This window comes from Thermobia domestica, chromosome 14 (assembly GCF_964235325.1).
Source record: "Thermobia domestica chromosome 14, izTheDome1.hap1.1, whole genome shotgun sequence".
Taxonomy (NCBI): domain Eukaryota; kingdom Metazoa; phylum Arthropoda; class Insecta; order Zygentoma; family Lepismatidae; genus Thermobia; species Thermobia domestica.
The window spans coordinates 201,257,583-201,271,015 of record NC_137467.1 but is presented as its reverse complement, the minus strand read 5'-3'; the positions used below and the strand labels follow the sequence as shown (position 1 = coordinate 201,271,015).

General features: G+C 33.8%; 1 protein-coding gene across 2 annotated transcripts in view; it reads right to left on the bottom strand.

Annotated features, from left to right (window-relative positions):
• The window catches only part of LOC145670767 (nose resistant to fluoxetine protein 6-like), a 57,153-nt gene extending 46,565 nt beyond the window's left edge, over positions 1-10,588 (bottom strand). For both annotated transcript variants that reach the window (XM_081739529.1, XM_081739530.1), the window contains exon 1: positions 10,505-10,588. The gene's annotated coding sequence lies outside the window, so the exon portion shown is untranslated. The remainder of the gene's footprint in view (positions 1-10,504) is intronic.
• Positions 10,589-13,433: the final 2,845 nt, after the last annotated feature.

Below are 13,433 nucleotides of genomic sequence, written 5' to 3'. Positions count from 1 at the left end.
CGTTCGTTTTTTAAAGATGGTGACGGCTTTTATTAACCATGTGTTAGTACAGCGTCCTGTCTTTAGCAAGATAGTAGCCATCTTATTCAGGGTCAGAAAATTTTTAATATTAACATTGCAAATCGTATTTTTTTTTCAGAGATTCTTTTCTCTTCCTATCCAAATCCGTCCAGTATGAATTCGTGGATTAGATCACGTTCTATTCAGTCTGCAAGATGAATTGAAACTTTACACACGACTTTTACGTTACTCTTCCTTCAAATGCAAGTAGTGAACTTTTTTATAATAATACTACAGCTTCATTTCGAGTTAAATAAGCACAACCTATTGATTTAAGTGATGGGGAATGGAGTATTGCATTAACACAAATTAATATTCCGTGGAGTTTTATAATGGTGAAAATGAAGAAATTCTAATTACTAATGTTATCGACGATAAAGTTGAAGGATATCATGTTCAAATAACACCAGGATATTATTCTTCTATTGAATCTATTCTTCAGTTGATTCCTGAAAATGTTCGTATATTACAATATATACAAAATAAAAATCAAATTGTTATTAAACATTCTTTAAAATTAGAACATCAATATATGTTTGGTATTACACCGGCATTACAACATATTTTTGGATTTATTAATGAAAAAGCACTTGATGTTAAAAATGGTAGAAATGTTGATTTGATATTAACACGTGGAAAATTTCCATGTAATTATATTATAATGTTCCAAATGCAATTAATGTATGCGTTGATATTCTAAAAGAATAACCAAATTTAGGACCGATAGTTCGAAAGCTTAGTGTATATAATGTACAACACGGTCATGTGAAATATTCTGTGTTTCACACATCGCTTTATGTTAAAATTGAAAAGAAATATTTTGATACGATAGAAGTAAACTTAAAAGATGAACACGGATTAAAATTACCATTTCGTTTTTGGACTTCAAACTTGACACTTCACTTTAAACGAAAATAATTTCTGAAAGTATTAATGATAGTTTTGTATTACATTAGTTTCAAACGCTAGTACAAATGTATATCCTACAAATAGTCCAACACATTTTATTAGTCAATTAAAAATAATATACGATTATCAGAATCCGATTGGTACGTGGGATTAAGTGAAGTACATATGCCGTTAACATGTTATAATATTACCAAAGGTGAAAATGTTATATGGTACAAATTTAAAAATGCAGAGCCTATTAAAAGTAAAGTTCGATCTGGGACACTGACCGTAACACTACATTTTAAACGCTCTCCTGCATCTGCTAAATAATAATAATAATAATAATAATAATAATAATAATAATAATAATAATAATAATAATAATAATAATAATAATAATAAAGATGAGATCTAGACGTGTTTCTTATTACCGAGGACGTGGAATACCATATTTTTCAGGACCTGTATATCAAAAGGAACATAGTATAGGTAGTTTCTCTAAAGGGTTATTTCGTTTTGCTTTCCCATTTCTTAAACAAGGTGCAAAAACTGTAGGGCGTCAGACATTACAAACCGGTACACAAGTTGCAGGTGATGTATTGGAAAATCGTCCCTTTAAAGAATCTGTTCGCGCACATGTAAAAGAAGCTGGTGATAGTTTAAAGACAAAAGCCATTAATAAAGTCGGGGTGTTGTTAAGTGGTAGCGGTAAGAGACGGTCACGCAAAAGGAAAGCTCCTGCAATTGTAAAGTTTGGACCACCAAAAAACGTTAACATATAAAAGATTTAATTTTCATAATGGCGCTCCTAAATTCAGATACTTCAGAATGTTGTACCAACGAATTTGATTTCTTTTATATACCTATGACACAAACAGCTATTCAAGCAACTACAAATGCAGAATATCGTCCTGTTTCTACATTAACCTCAGAAGGACCTATTGAATTTGTTATTCCTGGAGAAACAGGGGAATTTATTCATCCTGCATATTTATATCTTTATGTACGTTCTAAAATTACAAAAGCTGATGGTACAAATTTAACTGAAGACGATACTGTTGCACTAGTAAATAATTTCCTACATTCATTATTTAGTCAAATTGACATTTTGTTAAATGATAAATTAATTAGTTCTTCAGCAGAATCTTATCCTTATCGTGCATACATTGAAACATTATTAAATTATTCTTATGATGCTTCTCAAATACATTTAGCATGTGGCAGTGGCATAAAGATACTGCAAAACATTCTAATAAATTAGATAATACAAATGCTGGTTTTGAAAAACGTGCTAATAACGTGAAAAATAGTAAATCTTTTGTAAATGTACGGACGTCTTCATACTGATATTGTAAGTTGAAATCGTATGTTTCCCAACAAAGTAAGTTTACGTGTAAAATTACACCGCAGTAAAATATTTTTTGCTTAATGTCTCCTGAAAATACAAGTTATAAAGTTGCACTTGAGAAAGTTATTCTTCATATACGACGCATTGACGTAGCTATGCAATTAAATACGCGAGTGTTTTTTGGAAACGGACAAGTCACCTCTCACAACAGTAGAGACAAGATCTTATACTATTCCTGCACAAGTCAAGTCTTACAACCTTGATAATCTCTTCTTGGGTAATAAACCTAAAGGCCTGTTTATTGGTTTCATCTCCAACACAGCCTTCAATGGGAAATCACAACCTAATCCCTATGAGTTTCGAAACTTTAACGCTAACCAACTGCAATTACACGTCGGCTCAAAATCATTTCCTCCCAACCCCCTCAACCTGATTTTAATAACAGTTTATACCTTCTAAGTTACTATACTCTGATTTCAGATACTGGTATATATTATCAAAATTATTCACACATTGTTACTGTTGATGAATATCCAAATGGATATGCTGTGTATGCTTTTATTCTGTCTCCAACAGGAACTTTAGATGACAATACATGGGATGTAGTTCGTAATTCCCTTGTAAATTTAAAAGTATCATTTTCAGAAACTTTAACTGAACCTTTTACATGTATCGTGTATGGACAATTTGATTCCTTAGCACAAGTAGACAAAGATAGAAATGTTTATACTGATAACACCTAACTTATTCAGTTTAGTATAATGAGGGTTGTGCACTTCTCTGCTTTCCACGATAATGATGATGAATTTATTGTAAAGAAGCTATCCATTGTAAATCCTGACATTCTCTTTTTTCAAAATTGGGTATTTAAACCACCATACACTTTAAATAAGTTATCTGAACCGATCGTAAGTACAAACAAGTATCTAAGTGAGAATGTGTATGGCATTACCTGGCACGAAGGCGATGTAGAGTATTCCCATCTTAAGGAAATACTTCTAAACATATTGTTCAAATACTACAAGTATTTACAATTACGGAATAAATAGAAAGTGTTTTCTTGAAGAAATTCTTCAAAGAAATGTTACAAATTTAGAAGAAAAAGACTGTTCAAAGTAAAGGGCATTAAGTTTTCACATTCACAAGTGTGCGCATAACAAACATCGTATCGGATAATATAGATGCAGTGTTCATGAAGTATTACTGTATAGTGAATTTATAAAGGTGTATGATTATGTTTTACATGTGAATTACAGTGATAATTGCATACCTGCTAATTTAAGAAAAATAATCTTCATCATTTATAGTGACGAATTGTTAAATGTGTTACTAGCTGATAAAGTGACTGGTGCAAGTGTTACTGGGATTTGCCCCATTGGCAAAGTTTTTGTGATGGTAGAGCCACCTGGTGCACTTGTGATTAATCATGAAACATCAGGTTCAAATGGATCGCATTGGGTTGGAGTGTACGTCGATGAGAAAAAACAACGATATCACTTTGATAGTCTTGCTATGGCCATTCCCAAAGTAATAAAAAACTTTTTATCAAAAAATACTAAATTATATTTTACAAATAGTCAATAATATCAGGACGATGATTGTGTTGTGCGGATATTTTCCTTTATTCTTTTTGCATCACATTATTCGCACTCAATCCTTTCAAAAATGTTTAAAAATATTTAACAAGAAAAATTTGAAAAAGAATTATGATATCGTTTATAAACATCTAAACAAAATTTTAAAAAGAAAACACAAATATTTTTTTAAAATTTTTTATTATATATACTTACAATTTTTATTTATATATATATATTTACAAGTTTTTAAATTTTTACTATATACATTTAAAATTTTTAATTACATTTTTTAAAATTTTACAATATTTTCTTTAAAATTACATTCCTGGTGCCTTCCACTTCAATTCAAGCAGAGCATGTACCATCACCATCTCAGATACTGTTGAAAGTTTTTGATAACAACTACACATGTTATATTTTCTGTTTTCTTGAAAAAAAAATTCCGCCCAAGTAATGGGCCATCAAAGACGGGGAGGACAATTTATGAATTGTAGAAGACATGGAAAATGGTCAACTTCGGTGACCCACCATTCAGCTATGGAAACAGGTAGAGTTATGATTTTTGTTGTGGTATGTACATAGTTATATAAATAAACTATATTTTATTATAGTTTGGTTCGCGCATGCATATCTTTTTGTAGATAAATTAACAAAGGAACGTCAGTTTATCTGAAAAGTCGAAATTTGCGAATTTTCTCCATCACTTCCGATTCAAATTTTAAAATTCTGTTTTCACAGATGGTAAGACCTGGTTACCCGCTTTCCGAAAAAATTTTGTATCTCTTCTGTGTGCAACCGTTTTGTCGCAAAAATTCGACAAATTACAAAATTTTCAAAAATCGCCATTTTTGGGTGCCATTTTCTTAAAAACACCATCTTTTAAAATTCTGGAATTTTACCAGATGGTTTAACTTTAGATGAATAATAAACACACCAAATACTGTTTTCGAGCAATGCTTCATGAATTAACTACAGCCTATTGAAGTTAGGGAAGTATTTTAACTTTGATGTCAGTTAGCAACACTGGAAACAATAAAAGTGCAATGATTTGATTATGTTTGTGGTTCCCATTCATTAAATGAAGACTAAAAGGTTTTCTTTACTGTTTTTTTATTTTGATTAAAAAGGCGCTCTGAAATATTAAAATGTGCCTCCCCCATCTCCTCGGTTTTCTTAAACCGAAGTAATCTGAGATGGAAATTACGATTACGAAACACAGAAATTTCAAGTTAACTTGAAGGTGCCATCCAATAAATTCTGATCTCTAAAAAGCCTGAACTATTACATCAGTGATGATTTGGAATGATCCAGACAAAGTCTCAATTAAGTGCGATGTCATTACAGTCATCGAAAAAGGACAAAAAGTTTTAAAAATTCGAAACGTTTTCTTACGCGTTCCATCAAAGAAATTTACAGCCTTTTTAAACTGAACAATCGCAGCAAAAGAATGGGTCACTCGGAATTTTATAGTATTCGACTAAAGTATGTCATCCGCAACATGATTTGAACCCCTAACATATTCATGCCACCCCAAACCTCTGTGGCTGGTTGCGAGCCGGATGTGGTGCATGTCCTGGAGTGGAAGGAATAAGTGTGGAGTGTTTAGTTAATGATCCTGATGAAAATGAAAGTGTTATGTATGACACATGGGAAAACAATGATCTCGTTAAAAAAAACTGTGCCACTTTCTGTCTTTCTATTTTACTTCATGTGGACTTCATTGAAAACATGACTGTTATTCTGCAAAGTTATATTCAGTTATCACCGGAATATGAAACAACTGACAGTTTTGTTGTAATAAGGGACGATAAAACACACGATTCGGCTCATGTACTCATAGCATAGACAAGATTCTAAAAATACTCGAAGAAAAGCGAAAATATAGGTTATAGAAAAAGGTTCGAATACGTGAAAATAAGTGTCTACAATTTCCCAAACCGTGTCAAGTGATCTCTGATGGAGCTGCATCCCACTTTAAAAAGCGCTTTCAGATGATCGAGATGCAGACAGGACCGATATAGCAGTGTTTTTGCAGTGAAACAGGCCATATAAGGGTCTTTGCGACGGTATTGGGGAGGTTATAAAGAATGAAATAACGCGGCACAACCTTAGGCGAAAATAGATACACAGTATAAAAACCGCAGAAGAATCCGTGAGTATAATGCAAGTACAAACTCTGGAAATTACTCTCGTTTTGTTGCCTGGAACTGAATTCGACAACTTCCGGAAGGAGAAGAAAAAGCAAGAATGGGAAAGTGTGCGACCGGTAACAGTTATTCAACGAAGCCACCTTTGGCTTTCGGAAAATGGCGAAGTTTTATGGCAGTTACGGGTTACCATGAACTAAGTTCATGCTTCCCCCAAAATCGAGATTGTGCAATTCAAAGTGTAGATTTAAGAAATTTGAAAAAAGGAACTTTCGTTACATACATATACGTATGATAACCAGTGATGCGTAGCAGAAATATTATGAATAAATCATGAATTACGTGAAGTTGAAGTGCTGTTTAGCCTTCCACATGGACCTTGAGCAGGCTACAGGTATCCAGAATAGGTTAAGAGAAGTGATAATAAATGTTGTAATACTGCTACTTAGAGCTACTTTTAAGAGCTCCAAACACTGGGATCAGTTTTCTTTTATATAAAATAAGAAAGTTTCTTCTTGGGCGGGGGAAGCGATCGTTCCCCTGGATACACCCCTGGACGTGTTGTGAGTGCACCAACACCTATTGGGCATCTCCACGGTTACATGCTATTAGCGCAGAAGACACCAACCAAGCAAATGATTGGTCCATGTAAAAAAAATCACTGAAATTTTGTTTCCGAAGACCATTTTAAGAAAGTGAACTTCAAATTTGTGTGTTTCGTAATCGTAATTTCCATCTCAGATTGCTTCTGTTTAAGAAAACCAAGGAGATGGGGGAGGCTCATTTTAATATTTCAGAGCGCCTTTTTAATCAAAATAAAAAAACAATAAAGAAAACCTTTTATTCTTCATTTAATGAATGCGAACCACAAATATCATCAAATCATTGCACTTTTATTGTTTCCAGTGTTGCTAACTGTGACATCAAAGTTAACGAAACTTCGCAAACTTTAAAAGCCTGTAGCTAATTCATGAAGCATTGGTCGAGAATGGTATTTGGTGTGATTATTGTTCGTGTAAGGTTAAACCATCTAACAGAATTTCAGAATTTTAAAAGATGGTGTTTTCGAGAAAATGGCGCCCAAAAATGGCGATTTTTGAAAATTTTGCAATTTCTCGAATTTTTTGCGGTAAAACAGTTGCATACAGAAGCGGTACAAAAATTCTTTCGGAAAGCGGGTAACTAGGTCTTACCAACCGTGAAAACAGAATTTTAAAATTCGAGTCGGTAGTGATCGAAAAATTCGCAAATTTCGACTTTTCAGATAAACTGACGTTCATTTGTTAATGTATCTACAAAATGATATGCATGCGCGAACCAAACTATAATAAAATATAGTTTATTTATATACCTATGAACATACCACAATAAAAATTATAACTCTACCTGTCTCCATAGCTGAATGGTGGGTCTCCGAAGTTGATCATTTTTCATGTCTTCTACAATTCATAAATTGTCCTCCCCGTCTTTGATGGCTCATTAGTTGGCGGAAAATGTTTTTCGAGAAAAAAAATTTGGGTCTCTTAAAAGCATGTCTAGTTGCTATTAAAGTGTTTCAAGAATATCTGAGATAGTGATGGTACGGTTTCATTTTTTTGCCTGCGTTGAAATGGATGGCACCTCCTGCATTTTATTTACAATTCCTCATTACAATCTTGATAATGCATAGGTTAATGTTGTTGATATTTTATATTTCCACCAATAATTCAATTGTTGTTCATTAAAATATGCACTTTATGATTTCTTTACAATATTTGTGTGAAAAAAACAATATACATTAAATGTGTTCCACTTAATGATGGACAATGTTTTGTTTCTAAATCAAGAACATTATCTAATGCAAATATCCTCTTAATACAAAGAGATTTCTCTAAAAATTTACAATATAAGGTTGAATTCTTTGCACATAATTGATATACAAGTTTGCGTATGAATGCTACAGTATATCCAGTTTTGCTATCACACTTCAAACCGTGTAAATTTAATGTTAACCAATCAATTTGTTTTTGGCAACCTAATGATAATAAATTATATTCTATTGGTGACTTTACCAAGCAATGGAAATTTACTGTTTCATCGCATGCGCTTAGAAAAAACCCACGAAAAATAAATTCGTTATCTGACATTTCAATATCTGAATATCAATAATATACTGATTTACACATGGTGAAATTTCATTTGTGCGCTGAATGAAGAATGGTATAATTTGTCCACCAAATTCTGTATTTTTTAAAAGATCACAAGTTTTACGCATAAAACATATAAATGGGATTTCACTATGTTCTTGTTCAAACACTTCAGAAAGTTCACTAAGAGTTTTATCAAGATATAAATACTTCGCTTTAAATGTTCCAGTATTATGAAGATGAGTACAATCATGAAGAATATTCAATTTGCATTCCATGCATTGAATTAGATTATTATCACGTAAGTATACATTTATTGTTTTTAATACACAATTCACATTAATATTTTAATACATAACACACATGAAATACTATCACTATTCGAATACATTTCAATCCGGAATGTCTTATTTCCGTCTGTCTTTTCTTAATAAAACGTCCAGTAATTCCGGGTGAAAGTCTGTATCATTTAACACTTCCACATATGTTTCATAATTTTTTCTCTTGTTAATATTCCAATAATGTGTGTATTTGCATACAAGTAAAACACATCTCCTTGAACCCTAGGACTTGTTATAATACTCCAAGCTCGGGTTTCCAGTGACTTGGGGCTACATTCATACAATCATGAGCATAATCATGATAGGATCCTTCTCTACAACCGTCGCATATTAATTTATCGTTGAAATTTCATTTTTCAATAACATTCTTTGTACATTCACGGTCCACTTTTTCACTGTTACGACAGTCTAAACTCCAAAATCTCGATGTTCTTGATAATACAGGGGGAGATGAGTTTGGGTTTCGGAAACTGAAACTGATAGCACTGGTGATTCTATTGCGTCAATATCAAATTCTTCATCTGACAATGATTCGTATATTTCTGAGTCAACATCACATAATGATCCTTCAATATTACTATTCCAATGATCCTTTTTTTCATAGAACTGCATGATGTATCTTTATATATTTTTTCTCTTATAACCTTATTTAAATATTTTCATACCCACAAAGTAACCACGTGTTCACCTTATGCGGCGCCAAACTTCTTTTCTATTAGTCGTCAGCATTCTGTGATGTCTACTCGCAGCGGCGCCAAACTTCTTTGCTAATGCATCGGTAGCATTCTGTGATGTCACGTAGCAGTAAGGTCAATACCCTACACCAGTTTTCGCTTATGTCCATCCGGGTTCCAAAAGCCCACGAAAACTTCAGTTAGTCTCCAGACGTCGGTCAAGAAGGACGTATGATGACCATGCTCTGTATACAGTATCTGTACCAACATCACACAACGCGTATGCTTATGCATATGAAGTAATGAACAATAAAATAATTGAATAAACATTTCAACCCTATTTTATTCTTCCTTCCTTAACTTGTGTTCGACCTCCTCCGTGGCTTACTGTGCATGCCCTTAGCTTGAGAGTCCCGGGTTCAATTACTATTTTAGTACACTCACACAGTGTTCGAGTAATTATTCCGAGGTAGTTAAAATGTTTCAAAAGCCACGGCTAAACACTTATTGGACACGCCTTTGGCGTGAAGATCCCGGGTTCGATTCCCTTTGGGGTCTCCCTTCCATATCGTCTTAATGTGCACGCCTTTCACATAGGGGGTCCTGGGAAGCCAGGGGCTCATTTTTTTACATTTAAGGACTCATGAGGGTCTTAAAAGGATTGGAGGGATTCTAAAAGATTCCTACAATTATTTTCTACAGGGCAGAGTTCTAAAACCATTGGAGGTGTCCTGGAAGTGTCCTATAATTATTTTCTACAGGGGCAGGGTCATAGAACCAAAGGAGGGTCCCCAGAGTAGTCCTCAGGCATCATTCTTTACAGGGATAAAGGGATCAAGTTTTAACAACTAATTTTTATACCCCATTTTGGATCAAACCTGGAAAGTCAGACAACAACAGTTCTTGAGGGGCCAGGGGCTAGAAGAGGTTCCTGCAAACCCAGGGGTCATTCTCAAGCTATGGACCATGTCCTGCTTAGCCACAGCAAGCATCACGGGTCATTCACTCCTCCCAAATGCCATTCAACTTTTCCAGGGAACACTCAGATCTTTTAGAAATCAAGACTTACATTGTACCACTTAACGTTACAACACTTTCTCTAGTTTATCTACTCACGTTTACATGAGGTGGCTTCCTTTGTCGTGTAAAATCCTGCATGATCCTACTGATATATTCTGCTAGATAAGAGTTTATATTTGTCATATTCACTGCATAAATAAATAAATGACTCTCCTGAGCAGTTTTATTATTATTATTATTATTATTATTATTATTATTATTATTATTACACTGTTGTCACGAATTTAATTGAAAAATAAATGATTTGACGAGTTATATACCTTGTTCCTTGCCTTTATGAAGCATGTAATGATAATATGTCGCCCAAGCAATCAACATCGCGTAGATGGAAAGGCCACATCTAGAATCAAAAATAATAGAAACGTTTAAATTAATTTTCATTGTATGGTATTTTTTTCTACTGAAGTAGTGCTTAGAAAATTATGTTAATTAAAGGCTTAATATATATAAATAAATTTCAGTGTGCGTTGCTTCTTTCTCTTAATTGAAATACGATATCTGAATAAAATATGTTGGGACTGATTCTTTCTAGCAAGAAGAAGGGGGAAGATGATCAGCGTTATAAAGAACGTTATAGCATGACCCGGTTTTCGCAGAATGTGTATCGTGCCCGGAGTGAGAAGTTATTTTGTGGTGTCGCCAGGAATAAAAATACAATACACAATTGAACAGCGGTATGCAGGAGATCCTGATCTTCTTCAACCCCCACCTGAAGATCAGGATCTAAGTACCTCAAAAAATTTCATCTTTCTATAATTCGTCAGAGCACCACTTCGTGTTTCAGTTGATTCGGTAAGAAAATATTATTAAAGGGTCAATCCAAATGAAATCGACCAATGATGGTTGCTGACAAAATTTAGTTTTTTATTATTTTTTTTACCTAAGTTTGTACCACATTCAGGGAGTTGAAAATAGATATTCATTTATTTTTTTAGCCTCGTAGGTTTTGTAATACATACAGAGCCCGAAGTACAAGGTATGGCATAAAAATATATGTCAAACCTGTCTGTAATAGGGCACACACACATGTCGTAATGATACTAAACATACTGACAACAACGTGAATAATACGGTCACTAAACGCACTGCAAGAAAACGATAGAAATATTAATTTTAGTGTTAATAATGCTACTTTAGTCACTAGACAACATTTAAAAGGTGCTAAATTTCTATTCTAATAATGATAAATGAACCAATTGTTTTTGATAAAAAAAAATATCTTTAAAAATTTCTAGATCAAGTGACAAAGTGCTACATTGGTAACACTGATAACAAGAGACAAACGATAACCGCCTCACGTTTCCGCGCATGTGTATAAATTTTTGACGTACAATTATATTATCTCAAACATTGCCCCAATGATCAAAACATAACATACTAATCCGTCAAAACTAATGAAAACAAGGCAGTAGACTATTTTGACATGCTATAGTTGCTCACATTTTTTATGTTCATGGCGGACATATCCGTAATGTCAAAAAATCGACATATCTCCTTATGTTCACCATTAGAAGGCAATTCATTTGTACACATTAAAGTATGTCCAAATTTCAAGACATGCATTTTTGTGGCGTTTTGAGTCGTTTCGGGCTCTGTAGTGTAGCGGCCATTTTGTATGGGCGCTTGAACATATTTTGAACTTTTTAGTGCATTCTGTTAAACGCTGTAACTTTTTAGGCTTTAAAGATAATGAGTTCAAATCAAAACCATATGAAAGTTAATGGAATGGACAACATTCTATATTCTGTGCACATTAAGACGTACTTTAGAACGTCGAGAAAAGAAGCTTTGAACATTGAGTTTGGAAACCTAGAAATGGCCAATTTGGAATGTACCGTATATTTTGAAACGAATGTATATATTGAAGACTCACCTTCAATTCTTTGTCAACATAGAGACTAGGTAGCAAACAACGTCTCAAACAAGTTTCAGATCAGAGAACCATATATTTGATTTTTTGGAAATTTTTGTTACTGCACCACTACCGTCTACTTCGTACAAATTTGGGATTTTTAACTTGTGTCCTTCCAGAGATTTTTGATGGTGAAATACAGGATTTTCAAAAATTCGCAATGTTTAAAAATTTCCAAAAATCAAGAATATGGTTCTCAGACCTAAAACGTGTTTGGAACGTTGTTTACTATCTAGTCTCTATGTTGACAAAGAATTGAAGGTGATTCTTATTTATTTCGTTTCAAAATGTACAAACCAAATTGGCCATTTCTAGGTTTCCAAACTCAATGCAGGGGCGGATCCAGGACCGACTTCTGGGAAGGGTGGTGGGTTGTCATACTGCTACTTTTAAGGGCTCCAAATTTTGGGATGTGTTTTATTTATATATATAAAATATGAAAGTTTCCTCTTCTGGGGGGGGCGATCGCCCCGTTCGCCCCCCTCTGGATCCGCCCCTGAGTGTTCTGGATCTGCACATTGAGTGTTCAGAGCTTCTTTTCTCGACGTTCTAAAGTGCGTCTTAATGTGCACAGAACATAGAATGTTGTCTATTCCATTAACTTTCATATGGTTTTGGTTTGAACTCATTATCTTTAAAACCTAAAAAGTTACAGCATTTAACGGAATGCACTAAAAAGTTCAAAATACGCTCAGGCACCCATACAAAATGACCGCTACGACAAAACCTGCGCGGCTAAAAAATAAATGAATACCCGTCTTCAACTCCCTGAATGTGGTACAATCTTAGGTTTAAAAAAATCAAAAATAAATAAATGTTGTCAGCAACCTTTGACCTAGAAATTGGTATATTTCATTTGGGTTGCTCCGTAAACCATTTAACATTTCCCTTCTTAAATCTGTACAATGCTTTATAGTTAAGAACATCAGAGTTCCTTCGCAATTTATACTCTTTACATCTTGTTTCGGGAATCACCATAAACTCGACTATTTCGCTTTTAACAACTTTTGTTGAGTAAGCTGAGCAAGGTACAGAGGAACCTCAAAAAATCTTAAGCACTTGCTCCAAAAAAATACCATTTGTTCTTTTTTTATTTATACCAAATCTAGAGCAGTTGCTCACCAGCCAAAGACAATGAGCATTTGCTCACGAGTAGCTTGAGTAGAATTATTTTTATTTATACGAAACTGAGCATTTGCTCCAAATTTGTGAGTTTTAAGCACTTACTCACTTTTAGACTATTTATACGGCCCAGTGATCGGTCATTTTAAGTGGAA